The following is a 16,944-nucleotide window of genomic DNA, read 5'->3' as shown; positions in this document are numbered from 1 at the left end:
TAGTGTTGTGAAGGCCTTGATGTCTTTCTGTAGCCACGAAAATCCGGTAATTAATGAACTCTACTCCGTACTGTGTAAAGCGTATACAGGAAACCTGCATGTCATCATATGCTGGGTGCCAGGTCATAGGGGCATCGAAGGCAATGTTCTGGCGGACCAGATGGCCACGTCAGTTGCATCGTATTCTGTTAATTCCACCGCCGCAGTCCCTGTGACAGATCTGAAGCCCTTCTTACGGAGGAAACTACGGAACCACTGGCAACGCCTATGGGACGCGGAAACAAATAATAAGCTCCATGTGATAAAGCCACTGTTAGGATTCTGGCCCTCCGTAGCAAAATCACGCCGGACAGATGTCCTATTCTGTCGTCTAAGGATAGGACACACATTCGGCACACACAACTTTTTACTCACCGGAAACGAGCCTCCAACCTGTGGTAGATGCGGGGAGAGGCTGACCGTTCTCCACGTCCTTCTGGAGTGTCGGAAAGCCGAATCTGAAAGAAAGAAACATTTTCCCCTAGCATACCGGCAGCACATCCCCCTTCATCCAGTATTGTTACTCGGCCCAGAACCACTGTTTGACACCAACGCAGTCCTGGGCTTCCTGAAAGATGTCGTAATACATATTATTAGCCCCACACACTCGTAGCGTCTCCTCTCTTTAGAGGATGCCGCTGCGATAGCTGTTTCATATAGCACATGCCTCTAGGCCCTTGTGCTTCAAGGGCTCTGGCGAGGCAGTGGTGCTACAGGTAATTTCACCATCCTATATATTTTCTGTATTGCATCGCTCTTTCACGATGAATTTTATTGCACATTGAACACGTCATTTGTCATCGACATAATCTTATTACAGATATATTTTACGCACTCTAGAGCGACAATTTTTTAAGGCCCCTATACAGCCAATTTTCATTAACCCCATAGAACTCATAACTACATTGCAAACTTATCACCACTGCCTTGGCGCTCTTTGGCCAAACTTGGCCCTTGCGCCAAAAAACACTACATATCATCATCATCTTTGTTGGGTTTTGGTGTGAGTGTCGTCAACCAGGGATCGAAGTATATGCCAAGTCTTCTTTGTGATGAGGGTCCCTTGAAGTTGGTTGCAGAAGGATCGCCAGTTCTGACTCGCTAGCTGTTCAGCGTACTCCTGTGCCTGCATGCTTAATAGGGCAATTCGGCGCTGGAGCTTGCGGTTGAGCTTTTGGCGGCGCCATCGTTTGAAGAGCGATCACCGAGCCTCCCATAAGTGCAGTAGATGGTTATCGACTGCCGGATTGTCCTCGTCTAGTTGAATCGTCCTGGTGTGGCCGTCAGCCGCACCTATGATACCGTTTAGCCAAGCTGCAACGTCTTCGATGTCCGAGTCGTTGTCAACCTCATTCCTACACACATTCCAGTCAGTAAGTCGCGCCTTTCCTGTCTTGTGCGCACGGTGAGATTGTTCAACCTCGATTTGAATTATGTGGTGATCGCTCCCTAGCGTGTCCAGGAGTCGGGTCCACGTGGCCTTTCGCACGTCTCGAGTGAACGTGAGGTCAGGATTGGTGTCCCTCGACACGCTGTTGCCCACTCGGGTGGGTTGGAGCAGGTCATTCCATAAAGTAAAACCGTGCTGCTGTGCGGTGTCATGAACCCGTGCCCCTTTCTTGGTGGTATTGGGGTAGCCCCAGGCCACGTGTGGGGCAATAAAGTCCCCTACCACAACAAGCCGGTTGCCGTTAGCGTTCTTGCGAAGGTCCCGGACGAAGTGGTCGTAGTGGAGCAGCTGCTCCCACAGCGGGCTGTAGAGGTAGCGGGCCAGGTATAGGCTCTGCTGAGTCTTGTGATTCGGCAACTCCTCCACTATGGTGTGTTCGATTTCAGTGTCTTGAATTTCGTGAGGCTGTGCGGCTAGTGTCTTCTTGACAAGAATTGCGGTGCGGGCAGTGTGTGTTATAGCGTTGTAGCCGGGGAGCTTTATTTTCTTGGTGTTGGTTTCCTGTAGCGCGATTATGTCTGGATTGTTTGCTTTGAGATATTCTTGCATCATTTTGATGCGTGCCCAGCATGATCCGTCACGAAATCGCACCGCTACGTGCTGCTGCTCGGAGTAGAAAAAAATGTGTCGCGCGCCATGTCCGCCAATCAGAGTTCAGGTAAGTCATGTGGCATTTTTTTTTTTTTTGCCACCAGATGGCCCTGCTCTCTGCGCATCTCGACAGAACCTCTTTGGCGCTATTTTTTGTTTCTCTCGGCAGAACTATAGGATCTGCAATTCCAGTGCCAAATGCGGAGGGTGGCACTGGAATTGCAGATCCTATAGTTCTGCCGAGAGAAACAAAAAATAGCGCCAAAGAGGTTCTGTCGAGATGCGCAGAGAGCAGGGCCATCTGATGGAAAAAAAAAAAGGCCACGTGACTTACCTGAACTCTGATTGGCAGACATGACGCGCGACACATTTTTTTCTACTCCGAGCAGCAGCACGTAGTGGTGCGATTTCATGACGGATCATGCTGGGCACGCATCAAAATGATGCGCGCGTCCCACTATCCGCGCGTCAATCGCGCCTGAAATTGCGCCATGCGGTTCCGCCTTTACAGTGGTCATCCACACTTGGCTTTGTGCTGTCTTGTTTCTCAGGCTACTTTTAATTTCTTTGCTGCTAACACCTAAAAAGCTTTTCTGGCAGTTTACTCGGTGATCCCTTCTTAAAGCCACGGTGATGCAGACAAAGCATTGCCACAAATTAATGTTTCTCCTTAAAGCCAGACTTACTTAGTTGTGGGTAGAAAGTGAGATTGCATTACTTTATGTAGAATTGAAGCAGCATTGTATCTATTTACAAAGTGGTACATGAGTGCATTCGCACATTGTCAGAAAAGAATGCATACTTTTCTGAGTTTGTGCGACATAAGATGACAATTTTTTTGTGTGTGTATGTGAGTGTGTGTGAATTTCTTAGTGAGTGCCTTAAACGTTATCTATGTGATTGTGCTGCATGCTTTCTTATTGCATTATAAACATTGAGATCCACAAGAAGTGAGGCATGCCTTTATTTTTGCATAAATAGTCCACACTGTTTTTCTTACCTTTTAACAGCTTAAAACGCTCTGCAAAAAACAACATAATATTGGCTTATTTTGTCTATGTTGGATTTCATGCAGTTCTGCATTCCTTTCGAGAACAATACAAACTGCCATGCCTGTATTTTTTTCTTTCTTGGAGTTAAAAAAAAAACAACTAGAAAGCTGCCCTTGGATCTCCTTGTGCACAGTTGTGAGGCCTCTATTTTCTTGCACGCGAAAAGCATTTGGGTCCCCAATTATGAACCTATGATTTGCATTGGTGAACATTAGGATCTGTCGGATGCCAGTAATTACCAATTTAAATCCCACTATTAACACACTCGATGAAAACCCTAAAAGGCATGTTCCTATCACAAAATTAGTCCAGCCAGAGCACAAGGCAACACTGTGTAAAAATTGAGATTAGCTCTAGTATTCAGCCATTCAAAATGCATTGGTGTTACGCTGCTTTAGCACCTTAGGCGCCACTTCACCATTGTCTACATTTTGTTGCTGCAAAATATAAAGAAAGAATGAAACTACTTTTATCCTCTTTTTTACATTTATTTATTTATTTATATATATATATATATATATATATATATATATATATATATATATATCAGTTGAAAACAGTTGAATTTCTTATGTATTCACATGTGCCTTTAGTCAATATGACGTAGAAGCTGCTCTGAATAATGTACAGTAACAATGACAGCTGTTAAAAAAATTTGAGTAAACAGTGCAATAATAGCAATTGAAAAGCTATTCTTGTAACAATGTATCAAATTTATGTATCATGTAGCATGTCATAAAAGCTTTTCAGTGTACTGATTCTCTTGCTTGACATTGTGAAAATCACTTGATGTCCGTACAAAATGCTCGCATTATGCAGGGACATGCATCTACACAGCTGGCTCACCAGACTGCTGGGCCGTGCTTGTGATCACTCCTGTCATGCAGCGAGCTCAGTCTCTGGATGCCGCACAGGAGATAATATTTGTTGATTCAACCTCCTCAGCAGTACAAGCCGTTCCTCTGTCAGTAATGAGGACTTCTGGCGTACCATGTCGCAGCAGGATGTTGCAGCGGCAAAGCTGCACTTTCCCGGCTTCAGAGTGAGCCCTGATGACATGATAGCCTCTAGTATGGTCGCAAGCCACCTAAGATGATCGTTGAAATTTCCTGCGAAGGTGACGATGTCATCTAAGTAAACTAGACAGGTCTGCTGCGTCAATCCTGCTAACACCATGTCCATCACGCGCTGGAACGTTGCAGGCACTGAGCACAGTCTGAATGGCTTGACCTTGACGATGTGCTTACGCATAGAGGCCATCTGGTGTGATGAAGGCAGTCTTTTTTCCAATGTCTCTCGTTGACTTCTATTTGCCAGTAGCCAGTCTTGAAACCCATCGACGAAAAGTATTTAGCATTGCAGAGCCGATCCAATGCGTCGCCTATCCGTTGGAGGGGGTATATGTCCTTCTTCGTGATTTTGTTCAGTTGATGATAATCGACACAGAAACGCAGGGTTCCGTCCTTTTTTTTCACCAAGACTACAGGAGATGCGCATGGGCTTTTCGACAGCTTGATGATGTTGTCGTGCAGCATTTCATCAACTTATCGCCTTACAGCTTTACATTCTCACGTCAAAATGCGGTAAGAGCTCTGATGGAGTGGACGAGCACACTATTCGGTTATAATGCAATGCTTTGCAACTGGTGCTTTTCGAATCCTCGATGACGTCGAAAATCACTCTCTGTATCGTTGAAGAATACTTTTCAGCCATTGGTACTTACTCATGGGGAGGCTTAGATTTATGTCAACGACCAGTTTGGGAACTATGGCCATTGAGGTAGATTCAGCAGAATTTGAGAAGGCAAACACATTGGTGGTTTCGACAATTTCCTTGAGGTATGCTAGCGTTGTGCCCTTGTTGGTGTGCTTGAACTTCTGGCAACGGGCACATCCCATACAGGTGCATCCGTACATACATACAGGCGTGTCCCACGATGAGCGATAACAATTGTTAGACAGTGAAAAATCATTCACCTGAAGAAGATAAAGAAGTACATTGGTCAATATATTACTGGTGATAGGGATTGGGAAAATGAAACCACAGCTTGCACCCCGTGTTCGTGCGTGTATAAGGGTGTGTCAGTATATTCAGTTATGAAGTGGCATCCATTATGCTTGCGGGGCCTGGGTTGAATAAACAACAAACACAGAAAGTGTGCGGCTGCTTTATTCAAGAAAAAAATCAAGTCTTGTGGCAACAAGCTTTTATGTATCTGCTGCTTGGTACCTGCTTTCTAGTCTTTTTCTATATAACACTGTGTTCAAGGGCCTTAGGTGTCCCTGTTCAATCAGCTTTGAGGAACTTGCCCAAGCAAATGTCTGCAGTCATTCCAGCCCATAAAGCTTCCTCCCTGATAGACAACTTCAGCCTCCTGATGACGGATACCGTAGACATTGCTCCTGTGGAACGTCTGCATGACTTTTGGCAGAATGTTTTTCATCTTAGGTTGGCTGATGGGACAGGAAAGTATACCTTGCTGTGCACATTTGTGAAAGTTCTTTCGAGCCTGTTACACAGAAATACGGATTCAGAGAGGAGCTTTAACGAAAACAGATGCGAAAGCAAGCCAGCCTTTCTATAGCTAGGAATCAATGGCGTCATCATGGACTCCCTTAATGGACTCTTCTCTCATAATCATTATCAGCCTGTTTTATGTCCACTGCAGGATGAAGGCCTCTCCCTGCGATCTCCAATTACCCCTGTCCTGCACCAACTGATTCCAAATAGCGCCCGTGAATATCCCAATTTCATCGCTCCACCTAGTCTTCTGTAGTCCTCGATTGCATTTCCCTTCTTTTGGTACCCATTCTGTAACCCTAATGGTCCAACGGTTATCTAACCTGCACATTACATGACCTGCCCAGCTCCATTTTTTTCTCTTGATGTCAACTAGAATATCCTCTATACCCGTTTGCTCTCTGATCCAAACTGCCCTCTTTCTGTCTCTTAATGTTATGCCTAGCATTCTTCGTTCCGTCGTTCTTTGCGCGGTCCTTAACTTGTTCTCAAGCTTCTTTCTCCGTCTCCAAGTCTCTGCCCCATATGTCAGCACTGGGAAAATGCACTGATTGTACACCTTCCTTTTCAAGGATAATGGTAAGATTCCAGTCAGGAGCTTACAATGTCTGTCGTATACGATCCAACCCATTTTTATTCTTCTATGAATTCCCTTCTCATGATCAGGGTTACCTATGATTAATTGACCTAGGTAAACATGCTCCTTCATACTCTAGAGGCTGACTGGCAATCCTGAACTCTTGTTCCTTTGCCCAGCTATTCATCATTATCTTTGTCTTCTGCATATTAATCCTCAACCCCACTCTTACACTCTCTCTGTTACGGTCCTCAGTCATTTGTTGTAACTCGTCTGCATTGTTGCTGAATAGAACAATGCCATTGGCAAACCGAAGGTTCTCGAGATATTCGCCATCGATCCTTACTCCTAAACCTTCCTAGTTTAATAGCTTGACTACTTCTTCCAAGTTTGCAGTGAATAGCATTGGAGAGATTGTGCCTCCTTGTCTGACCCCTTTCTTTATAGGTATCTTCCTGCTTTTCTTGGGTGGAATTAAGGTAGCTCTTCTCTATAATGTCGTATTCAGAAATGTTTGGGCAAGATCCAACAGAGATTCCCTTGACCCAGGACCTGGTCAATGAAATGAAGAGTTCATGCAAAAGAAAGCATGAATGACTGGAAAAAGAGGCTCTGTGCAATCATGGGCAAGGAAAGTAGCATGGCATGTTCCCAGTGAACTCTGAAGAAGAGAGATTGCAAAAGGAAATAATTCAGCCAAGAATTGCTGAATTATGCTGAGCTACTCTTGGCAACGGAAATGAAGGCAAAATGCTTTTCTGACATCGAGATTAGTCAAGCTCTGTTGCAGGCGGGACAGATCAAGTTGTTGCAGCCCCTTGTAAACAAGGAAGCACTTTGAAAAAAGAAGAAAAATTAGACTAGACTAACTGGGTAAGGGCATCAGCAGTTATTGCCCGTTCATGTGTCACTTTTGAGAATTTATCAGGGCATATGTGTAACTAAATCTGTCTTTCTCTGTTTTGCTAGCTCTTAGACTGCTGTTTTTTTTTGCTATTTATAGGATTTTAGATTCAACTGAGAAGGTGTGATGTCCTAAATTGTCAATAGAACTGACAGTTGAGCGAGTTGGTAAGGGTTCATTTCTGTTATATGCCGCCACAGAAAGACAAACACAGAGTGACACCAAGAACACAAGCACCGAAATTATCTTTGTACCTTGTGTGACAATCAAAATGTATATGCTACAACAACCAGTATGTCTGCTACAAAAGCAAATTTTTCTTGCTACAAAAGCTACTACAAGAAGCCTCTTCCCTATTCCACCACACTTTACCCATTAAGCCACAGACGTATGCATAGCTCACCAGAATAACAACATTACCAATTTTCTCATTGCAGCTAGTACTTTCAGACATCACGTGACATTGAAGCACCTTCAGTATAATTCAGACCACATGGAGCAGGTGTAGTGTCTACTTCATTGGCGCATTTTATGTGCAAGCATTCTTGTTTTCTCTATAATGGTGTGTCATGCTTGTGTTAGAAATTTCCTCAATCACCCACAAAACCAGTTGTAGGCAGGTGTTTGAGAGCATTCTCTCTTGTACACAGCAGATAACACGTCTAGCAGCATCAATGTCTTGGGTGTGTCATTGTTCTCGTTATGGTGATGCGTCATGCATTGTACTTGAGATTATATTATTTATTTTTATTTATTTATTTACATTATCCTTAAGGGCCCTCATGCGAGGGTATTACATAGGGGGGGGGGACAAAGATGAAATATACACAAGAAATAAAACTACATGAAATAAACGCACAGACAAGGAACATAAAATAAACAGATATGAACAAGGGGTATATGCACTGCCACGAAAACAAGAACTTTTTACATAATATGTTAATATGTACATGGAACAATAAGTAATAACTAATCTGCTACCACTAACAACAAGGTTTGGAAAGATGGTAAGTTAACTTCAGTAGCTATGAGTGATGGTAGGTTATTCCATTCTATTATTGTGCGAGGAGTAAATGATTTTGCGAAGAGCAATGAGCGGCACATTATGCGTTTTATTTTGTTAACGTGGTCACGGTGTGGGAAGACTGCAGGGGGTGGTGAAAAGAAGTCATAGCGAAACGTGGAATGGCGATAAATGTGTTACATTTACGGCACAAGCTGCAGGCTCTGAGCATACGCATCTTGAGACTGCAGGTGGTATTGCAGCTTGTCAGTCACGATTATTTAGTGTTTCGTCTAGAGACATGCAGTGAACACGGTTCGACAGAAAATAATACAGCTTTCTTTTCTTTTTTCCCGGTTGGACAAGTGTCTACGTTCACCACTATACACAAAATTGTAATGGCCAAGTGTAGATCCACAAGGAGAATTATAACAATTTGTTCATTTTTATAACAACCATTATACAGTTATGACAAATAACAAATTATAAAAAATTTTTCACCAAAGAGACACTAAAAAAATGGTAAGTTCAGCTAGATTGAAAGATTAGGCTTCATTTGAAGCAAAAGCATAACATTTGTATGCAAGAAAAAGGACAGAAATGGTGAATGAGAGCGACACCATCTGTTGTGAAGTATGGTAGTTCTCTTTTGACATCATCACTGGCCGATTCATAGAGTCGCTTAGAGGGAGGTCACATGGATATCACGCCAATTCCATTTGTGCACAGGCAATTCAAATTGAGAACTAGTGACGAGACCTTAGGCAGCAATATTATACTCAACAAGGCGACGTATTGTACATAGAACGTGATGGGATACTTCTAGATGAATAATTCATTGATCTAGCTCGAGTTAATATTTTTTTAGCACCTCTTTAAGTTTCCTGCACTTAAATCAAACTTGAGGTACCAGACACAGCACAGCATAAATTGTACAATACAAGCGGTTCAAGATTCCTGGTTGGGGTGCCCCTAATCCAGGGCATCAAATGTTTTCTCCTAAGTTTGTTGAAGCTAAGCCACTATAGATATGCCTTTATTGACAGCTGAACATTCTTGTGGCTATGATGTGATGCTTTAGGGCACATACGGATCTACACATGGTGCCGGATTCTGCGTTATTGTTGGCATGCTTTTTCACAAATGGTTCCCATAACATAATCGCACAGGTGATGCGAAATGTGGCATGTCATATGCTTCACCTCCGGCATGTTCATGATTAGCGGTTCTACACATAACAGTGATGTGAAGTGAGCATCACAATGAATAAATGTCCTCACTCTCTTTTCTACAGAATTAGATGGCAGGAGGGTCTCATCTTCTGGCAGTCTCAAATGAATGAAACCTGTTGTGATAAACACTTAATGTTTGTTGTCACTCTCATTTCTTTATCCCTTCCATGTTGTCCTACATGTAGTCCATTGTATTTGATAATGCACAGTTTGCTAATAACGCTGTAACGATCACTAATGGAATAGCAGCTTATACGTTCACCAGCTACTTTGCCACTTTGTTATGCAATGAATAATAGGCTGTTGGTTCTGTTGCCCCTAGCCTAGCATGCAAACTACATTTCCTTTAATGAGCTTTCGGATTGAAATGGGGCTTCATCACTCGCTGCCCTATGTGTAAACTCATACTGTTGCCATATTGTAATGGGGATGACTCTAACATTAGCCAGTTTGCCAATTCTGTTTGCTAATTTCATATACCATTGTAATGGGCTTAAATAATGTAGATACCACAAGCATGTCGCAAGCTATCATTAGCTTAGGTACCTGATAATCAAGATGTATGCTGCAATATTCTTATGAAAAAGAACACCAAATGAGGATGTCAGCACTGATTACAGATCACTTACTAGAAGTAATTTTTTTTATTAATGCAGCATCTCTTGAATAAATCTAGTACCGCTTTTGCTCTCAAGCTGAAGTAGCAGAGAAGTTATGTTGTACTGAATACGAATTATGTTTTTAGTTTAATAGTGGACCAGTATTTTACAGCAACCTTTTGTTGCATATAAAGTCAAGGCTTCCAGTTTCCCTCCAAAATACAACAGGGGTTTCCCGTCTTTAAGGCAGATTGGTTTTGTGGTTTGTCATCAACTCGTTAAGGTGAATCTGTGGCCGATGAAAGCACAAACTGTGCACTACATGTCTCGGTCACCGCTCCACACATAGCTGTCGTTGGCACAGGGCAGGTTATAGCTGATGAATACTCTATTGAAATGAATCATGACCGAGAAAGTTTTATACTTACTTTGTTATGCATATCCGTTAATTCATTACATTTCAATTTAGCTGTATGGCTATTCATCAGGAGTTGAAACTGCTGATGTGAAGGCGACCACTGGTCTTTCCCTTGGTTGATCCTGCATAAGGACTGAGCCCAGTCCATGGCGGCTAGCATTGGCAGACACGGATGTTGGTAATGATGGGTTGTACCGCACTGAACTTAAGGTAACCATTCATTTTCCATCAAGTCGAAGGCTGTTGTTTGAGCAGTATAGACCATTTTCACCACGCTCCCGTAGGTGCTGCCATATTTAATCACATGGTCCACTGCCTCTGTTTACAATGACAGTGCAAGACACCGGTGTGGTGCTGCAAGCTACTCCTTTGGTGTTTGTTGCCAACAACGACTGTCGAATGGGTCTGAACTTAGGCCAAAAATTCAAAGGACGTGTAAAGTTCACATATCTATCTCTTCAAGCTCATTATACCTTGCCCAAATGCTACAGGTGCTGCCATACATTGTGCATACTAGAAGGCAGGGCTAGCGGCACTTTACGTGTATTCTTGGGCATTGTTTCACTTTTTTTCCCGCAAATAAAGTTGATGAGATGGAACAAATGTGCCCCACCGTGTACTTCTGCTTTTGCAATGGCTCTTCCTACATCAGACAACAATCACCTCAGCGCTGCGGTATATCGCACAAGGTGGGGGAGAACATTGTGTGCGCTACCGATTAGATTTCTGGGCGTTGGTGGCATCAGGCTTGCTTTCTTGGCATCAATAATAATAAAAACTGCTGCCTCGCGGAAAGCAATGGATCATATTTAAGTACATTGTATCAAATGGAGCAGCGTGGACGTGTGCGTTATAACGAAAACGTACTGCACTTTTAGGATGAGTGCCTTGCGGCATATGTTTTGGCTATCTAATGTTAACATCTAAAGAAGATAATTCCGCGATTCTATTAAAATTAATCCTGACTTAAGTTTCGTCGCGGGAAATATGCGCTTCGACACAGTGTCCGTGATGGAACTGGCCCCCGGTCTACTTAATAGATGGCACAGGGGCCACTACGAACTTGTCTCGAATGCACCTAGGGATTGGGGTACTGACCATGAGGAATTCCGCAGGGTGGTAACCCAGCTCTTCGAGGAGGTGTTTACCTGCCGCTGTGGTGGTCAGGCGACTGAGTTGCGCGCGTTCTTGGGCTTCGGCAATCCCCTCGGCAGTGTTATGTACCCCCAGCTTCAAGAGATCGTCGGTATTGGTCCTGATGGGTAGCCCAAGAGCCCTCCTGACTACTTTGCAGATGAGAACGTCGAGCTTGTCTCGCTCCGCTCTGAGCCAGTTGTGCATAGAAATCGTGTACGTGAGGTGGCAGAGTACGGAGGCATTGGTCAGCCTGAGAAGATTGTTTTCCTTCATGCCTCGGTGCTGGTTTGCTATTCTGCGAACGAGGCGGAAAGCGCTGTCCGTCTTTGCGATGATCTTGCGGAGAGCAGTTCCGTTCCCGCCGTTGAATTCGACAAACATGCCCAGGACCCGAATAACGTCGACCCTGGGTATCACGCCCCGTCACAAGTGCGATGTCAGATGCTGCTTTCGGAGACTGGCTTCCAATCTTTGGGTCTACCTCCCTTCTCTTTTCTGTAAAGCAGAAGCTCCGACTTGGCGGGGGAGCATCGAAGTCCGGTGGGGCGGCGATACTCCTCGATCACGTCGATCGCCTCCTGCATGGCTTCTTCGACTCTGCCCTCAGAGCCGCCGGAGCACCATATGGTGATTTCATCGGCGTAGAGGGTGTGCTTGACTTCCTCGCCGCGCGCCAACCTCTCGGAAAGATCAATCAAACAGATGTTAAACAGTGTTGGGGAGATGACGGCACCCTGAGGAGTGCCCCGCCCTCCAAGGGGCACATCTTTGGAGCTGAAATCTCCAATGCGTAGCTTGGCCTTCTTGTCAGTTAGAAAAGAGCTGACGTAGCTGTGGAATCTGGAACCGAGACCCAGGTCTGAAATGGTCTTGCCGATGAAGGTGTGGAGAACGTTGTCGATTAGTTTCATGGCATTCTGCGTTGAGAGTCCGGTGCGGAAGCCGATCATGTTGTACGTGTAAACCTCGTTATCTTCGAGGTACCCGTTAAGCCTGTTGAGGACGACGCGCTCCATGACCTTGCCGACGCAGGAGGTCAGAGAAATCAGCCTCAAGTTTTCGATGTTCGGGGCCTTGCCGGGCTTGGGAATGAGCACCGTACAGGCCGTCTTCCATTCTGCAGGTACAATGCCGCTCTTCCAGGACTCGTTAATCTTGTCGGTCAGAAAGACAATCGACGTGTCGTCGAGGTTTCTCAACATTCTGTTGGTGACTCCGTCTGGATCCAGCGCAGACTTGCGGTTTAGCGCGAAGATGCCTGTCTGACCTCGGCAAATGGAGAAGTCTTCGTCCAGCGCGGGGCGTGGAGGGCCTCGGTAGTCCGGGAGTTGGGTCGATGGATCTCCATCGTGACAGACAAGCAGGAACTTCTGTATGAGTTTTGCGACGAGTTCATCGACCGTGTGAGACCTGGTGGCTCCGTGAAGGGCCCGGGTCAATGTATGCCTTTGATTTGACTTCGAGCCGTTTTCGTCGAGAAGGTGCTTCAGCATACCCCAGGATTTGCCGTTGTGCATCTGTCCGTCGATGGATTCGCAGAGCTCGTCCCACTGTGGCAGGTGTAGCGCCTTGCTGTGGTCATCGATGACCTAGTTGAGCTCCAAAATTTTCTTTCGGAGTCTGCGATTGAGCCTTTGACCCTTCCATCGGCGAAGCAGGGCGGTTATGGCCTTGGGCGAGTCTGCTGTCCATCTGCTCGACGTCAAGATCTGTTTCCACTTTCTTGGTGGCCGTGGAAGCGTCGTTCCGGATGCCTTAACACCATTCTTCGAGAGTGGCGGGTGCCCTGGCTCTCCTGTGTTCTTCACGAATCTTGCGAAAATGGTCCCAATCGATGAACGTGAATTCCCTGACCCTACTCCGAGACACCTTGAAGTTGGTCTCGAGAATGTAGTGGTCGCTGCCGAACTCCCGTGGCGGTGTTCTCCCAACCCACGTCCTCGACGTTCCTCACGAAGGCAAGGTCGGGTGTCGCGTCCCGAGTGATGGAGTTGCCGATGCGCTTAGGAAAATTCTTCTCAGTGACCAGAGTCTTGCCACAGGTTGCGCCCCTTTAATTTTTCAATTCTCTATAGTCTCCCTTTTTGTGGATCAGTATATTGTTAGCATTCTTGCAGTTGTCTGGGGCCCTTAAATTCGTTAGATAATTCATATAATGGACTGCCAGCTTTTCAAGCATGATGTCTTTGCCATAATTGATTAACTTGCCTATTATTCCGTCTTCCTCTGCCACTTTTCCCAGTTTAATATCATGCAAAGCCCTTCTAACTTCATCGCTATAGTTATGGAAGCAACCTCTGTAACCTGTTCATTACTGCTCCGAATTAAAGTATCTTTGAAGCAGTAGACCTTCTAAGCCATTTTTAAACTTTCAATCCAAGAATTCCAAGGTAGTAAAAAACGGAATTGCCATGTCTCGCCTTAAGTCTTCTCTCACCAAATCGTCTATGCACAAAATGAGCGCCAGTTTTGATGCACAGGTCCGTCGCCTATTAGAAGCACGTTATCCTAGCGTGGCAGTGGCCACTGTGGCTGAATGCCTAAAGAGGTCGATTTCGAAGGGAACGGACGTGATTACAGAAAGCACTAATAGCAAGAAATGAGTTGTGGCTATTCCCTATAATTATTCAGTATCGCGCAGGCTCAAGAAAGTTGCACGTAGATATTGTGTTAATGTTGTTTTCATTGTTTTCAATCAGCTAGGTAATGTATGCGCTACCTTGCAGAGAAAAAAGAAGCAGGTGAAAGGGAAAACAGAACCAATATTTGTGCAGCACTTGCAGTTAGGGTGGATTAAGGTAATTAGAGTTGACCAAGAAGGAATAAGACCAATAACGGTGTATTAAGGAGGATTAAAGTTGAATAGAGTGGCTGAAGGTTGATGGAGGCGGATTAAGGTAAATTACAGTGTGCTTTACAAGGCTTTCACATTCGCGTCTCTTAGGCGATACCTAAGTTAACCTTGGATTTTTAGAATTTGCTTGGAACTGCACTTCCACGCACGCATGAGTGGGTGAGGTTTATTATTTGGCTTTCTTACGGACACAGGCAATGTGCAGCGGGTGTTCACATTATCGTGCACGCTTGCTGTTGATATCGACATCTAGGCAGAGGCTGGGAATCTTCGCTTTAATAGCGAATGTTTTCAAACCACATTTCTGTGATTTTGTACTGTGCGGATACTTTTTCCATTGATTTAACACGAGCCGGTATCCTTGCATCAGTGCGCTGCGATTACGAAGATTGAGCCATCAATCATACGGGGGGTCATGATCCAGTAATGCAAGAAATATTCTGCAGGCAATAATATTTAGCACTGCTGCGTATTTCATTCTAATCCACCTTCATCCTCCCTCATCGACTATAATAATGCTTAATCTACTATAGTCCTCCTTCAATCACCATAATTACTCTAATCCTCTATAATGCACCTTCACCCACCTTTATCCATCTTTATTATCCTTAACACACCTTATTCCTCCCAAATACACCTTAATTATCCTTAATACAATCCCTAAAAGTAAGTAAATATCTGATAATTCGTAACCATCTCTTATACATGGGTGGACATGCTTTGGTTTGCTTCCGGCTTTCCTTGGGTCACGTGATATTTTCTGTACCTCACAACAAGACCTTCAAACCTAGATCTAAGACTTTCGGTTAATAAGCATCACGCGGAGGGATGTGCCACAAGCAGTACTAAAGACGCAGAAAGTAAAGGTCTTATCATGTGGCAGAAAAATTGTCTGTAATATCGAGTGCTCCTTAAAGCTCCTTTTACACCGGTTTACCCCGTTCATAGGGCTTTAGGAAAAAAGCAACCTCTTCATAAATGTTTCCTTAAGCATGATCGATGCTGTTATCACTTCTCAAAATTTTCAATTTTCAAAACCACTGGGCCGTGCAACTGGCCAAAATACCGCGCCTCCATAGAATGCCGCGGCCTGTCCGCGAGAGCCAAGGAGAAAAGGCGAGGAGAATCGAGGAGGAAATCGCCGCAGAGAGGAAACTGTCGCTACTTTCAAATAATCAAAGGGCTTTAGCGCAGGTAGAGCAGCGCGTTGGCCCCGGCTACGGGGTTTGTTACGACGAGGCACGACGGCGACACAAAACACAGGATCGGGCACCAGCGAGCTGCACTCTAACATTATGTGTCGCTCTGCTATCACAAGCACTTGTGACCAGTGGAGCAGGCAGAAGTTCTACCTAGAAATCAATGCCGTTCTCCTTTGTTGGGGGCTTCGGTTGGGACGGCGAGCCATTTGAGATGCCAACGCAACAAGACCAATTTGTTGAGAAGCCATATGCGTCGGTGTCGTGTGGCACACGCTGCACGGATGCGACATGGCGACAACTGCCATGCCTTAATTTGCTGCTATCTCAATGCATGCTAGCTCCGACGCCGTGTACCTGGTAGCTACTGGAAACTGCTGAATCGAGCGTGCGGGTGTTTATCGGAGAATAATGACAACACACCACCTGTGTCCCAGCAGCGCCGCTCCTTGTTTCCCGCGAAGCTCTGCCCACCCACGCCGTGCTCGGCGAAGCAGCGAACGTAAGGACAAAGTCAGCGAGATTCTAACAGCTTCACTCTAATATGCGCAGTTCCTGGACTCCAAGTTTTCTTACGCCGTAGAGTGGCGTCACTCCTCGACTGATGAAACCCCTACACGTCCTAAAGAACTGACTACTTCTGTCGAGGTGTGGCTCTGCTGTCTGCTTTCTTGAGGCAAGATAGATAAACATATGCAAAAAGATAATGGATAGGCCATACCTTACAGTAAAGGGGAGGAGAAATGCAGCCATAATGAAAAAGCGAGCACTATGCGGATACAACAGGTATCCGCATAGTGCAACCTGGGGACTTTGCTGCAGTGGGGTTAGATGGCACAGTGTGTCCAGAGGGAAGCGCAAGAAGATGGCCTGTCATCGCACATGCCTCATACATGACACATTTCGGCATTTGAAATACGGTGTTTCAAAACATTGCCCTAATGCTAATCGCATTAATGTCAGCATTCATTGTGAGATGGCTTCTGCCGGAATTTTTTCCTTCTTATTTTCTAATTTATCATAAGTGTTAGTATAAACATCCTTTGTTGGGGGCGTGTGCTTTCTTCTCTTCGATGTTAAACACACGTCATTTTTTTCACATTACCTTCCTGCAGTAATTGCCAAAAAAATATTTGTGATCCTCTCATTATACAGTATATGGTGCTGTCAGCCTTCTTGAAATATTGGTGCAACTTTCCAAGAGTAATGCAATTTTTTTTTCTGCTTTTCTTTTTGTAGTTAAGGGTGTGGCTATTACATGAATGTGGCCATTACTGTGTATACACAGTATTCAGTAACCCAAGTTGGTCCAGTTGCTGGTTTCCAACACAGTTCTCTCAGCACAGCAGCCTCACAGTTTCACACCCAA

The 16,944-nt window shown here is 44.8% G+C and overlaps 1 protein-coding gene across 9 annotated transcripts in view; it reads left to right on the top strand.

Annotated features, from left to right (window-relative positions):
* Positions 1-16,944, top strand: part of LOC142590666 (uncharacterized) — a 224,496-nt gene that overhangs the window by 13,225 nt on the left and 194,327 nt on the right. The window lies entirely within an intron of this gene.

The sequence above is a fragment of the Dermacentor variabilis genome, chromosome 8 (genome assembly GCF_050947875.1).
Source record: "Dermacentor variabilis isolate Ectoservices chromosome 8, ASM5094787v1, whole genome shotgun sequence".
In the NCBI taxonomy this organism is placed as follows: domain Eukaryota; kingdom Metazoa; phylum Arthropoda; class Arachnida; order Ixodida; family Ixodidae; genus Dermacentor; species Dermacentor variabilis.
The sequence above is the reverse complement of the archived record's forward strand: the minus strand, read 5'-3'. Positions and strand labels throughout refer to the sequence as shown.